This window comes from Penaeus chinensis, chromosome 40 (assembly GCF_019202785.1).
Source record: "Penaeus chinensis breed Huanghai No. 1 chromosome 40, ASM1920278v2, whole genome shotgun sequence".
Lineage (NCBI taxonomy): Eukaryota > Metazoa > Arthropoda > Malacostraca > Decapoda > Penaeidae > Penaeus > Penaeus chinensis.
In genome coordinates, this window is record NC_061858.1 from 26,008,277 (window position 1) to 26,010,691 (window position 2,415).

Sequence of the window (2,415 nt, forward strand, 5' to 3'; positions counted from 1 at the left end):
TATATATGAATTTTAAATATTTATGTATTTATATATATACACATAAATATACACATACACATACCTACATACATACATATACGCACACATACATACACACATATTTACATATGCACTTTTATACATATATGTATAACATTGTGCATGTATAATATAGTTATATCTATAATATATAAATTCATGTATATAAGGTGTTATATAACTTGGAAACATACCTACGCCGTTACTTATCAACGGATAGTGAATAATATTCCAAGTTCGTTAAAGAGAGCAAACTTCAAAACGAATCGTGAAAGCATCGATTTTCCAGCGATTTTGGAAAGCATTTGGGACCGAGGTTGTGTTCACTCTTGCCTCGTTTCCAGCTGCTTTCATCTCATCCCATCAGCGGGTATTATTATTAATGCTGCGGCTCGACCAACCCCGCTGGTTTACATACTGCATAATTCCATACTGAAGCGATCGACTTCGCGATGCAAGACGGAATGGAGTGCGCGTTTCTTCTCGAAGGCTCTCTGGCATCACTTTGGTTAATATTCTAATAACGTTTGGTGCAGGATCTTATCATATATATATATCACAGGGTAAATTACTTTTTAACTGTTGCCGGCTCTGATCTTCATATATGTTAGAGGGTTATTAATTTCTTAGCCCTATAAGCCTAACTGTTGCTGGGTCTTCCACAGGAGGTTTCAACACATTTGCTCTTTGGCGGATTCAAACCAAGTATTTCCCGACAAACACATTCGGAGAGAGAGAGAGAGAGAGAGAGAGAGAGAGAGAGAGAGAGGGGGGGGAGGGAAAGAGAAAACGTTGCCGAATTTGGACATAATTTATGCTTCTCATGTAGCTTTCTTGAGCAGTAATAAGATAGGGTCGTTCTGTGCTAAGTATATTGGACATACGAATGATTTATTTATTTACTGATATTTTTTTGTTCAGCGTCAACACCTAAGGTCATTAGCAGTGTATTCAAAATACCGCGATAAGGGTAGGGGCTTCGGCTCCAAGCCTCAAGAATAGCATCATGATAAAGTATTGTGGTGAAAAGGGCTAAATGAGTTAACGATTAGAACAAGTGGACAGAAGCGGATGAAGAAGAGAAGGAAAAGGAAAGGGGGAGAAGAAAAGACCACGCAGTTGAGGCGAGGACTTCGGTCCAAGGCAGAGAGGCGGGTCCTTCGCTGGCCTCAGTGACCGTCTTTTACCCCCCCCCCACCCTTTCACGACAACAAGTAGGAAGTGATTGGTGTTGTGTAAACTTAGTTGAGCATAATTATATTACATAAGAATACATTAAACGAGGCCACTCCATCCAGCGGCGTTGCAAAACATGAGTGATTATTGATTAATTGACGGATTGATCATCTGCCGCGTCAACAGCTCATTAGCAGCCGGAACAAAAAATATCTTAATGATGTGCTTTAAACGTAACTACTCTTCAATCTCTGAAGACATTCCCTACACAAAGAATATTGCATGATTAAATCATTCCTTCTACGTAACGTTATGCACATTTCATATTTCATTTTGTCTTCATTAATGCGTTTTAATAAAAAACATTTCCCGTTTTAGCTAATTACATGGATTTACCTAAATGTTTACCAATCACTTTTATAGATGAATTACCTTTTGCAAACTTTTTTTATTGCATTTTTTTCTTTTTTCGAATGTTAACCGATCATTGTGCTTCCATATCGGACGTAAGTTTAATAGTTAAAACAAACAAATGGCTTAGACATCAAGGTCATAATAACACTATGGTAAAGTACATATCAGAGTAAACAAACCGAAATATGTATTGCCGAGTGCTATGAAGTATAACAGTTCCAAATACACATGTTCAATGAACGAAACCATTGCATTGTTCAATTGCACCGACTCTTCACGGGAATTAGCTGAACAGTACCATGGGCTGTTTGGAGTGTACATACAAAGAGTTCATTTAGGCTGAATGTTCACTCATTTCGACTGAGAGGGTGAAAGAGAGCGAGCTACGTTACATTTTGTTTTAATACTTTTCAGCTTCGTCGACGTCAGAGGTAGAGAGGAAGAGCAAGAGAGGGGTGGGAAGTGGAGTAGAGCAGGATGGAAAGAGAAATGGAGAAAGGTGGAAAGAGGTGGAAAGCGGGACAGAGAGAGGTAGAAAGAAGTGTAGTAAAAGGTGGAAAGATTTGAGCGAAGAGGTGGGGAAAAAGGGCAGAGAGGTGGAAAGAGATAAAGAGATGGAAAAAGAGCAATGAAGAGGGATGTAAGTGATGAACAGAGGAATAGAAAGTGGCGAAGGAAAAGGGATAGGTGTCATATACTCTGATGATACAACATCACCCCGAGTTCCTCATAAAATCTTGTTACATTAACGGTTTCCTGTGATGTAACAATTTATCACTGATGGAAAGTCGAACCACTCTTCTA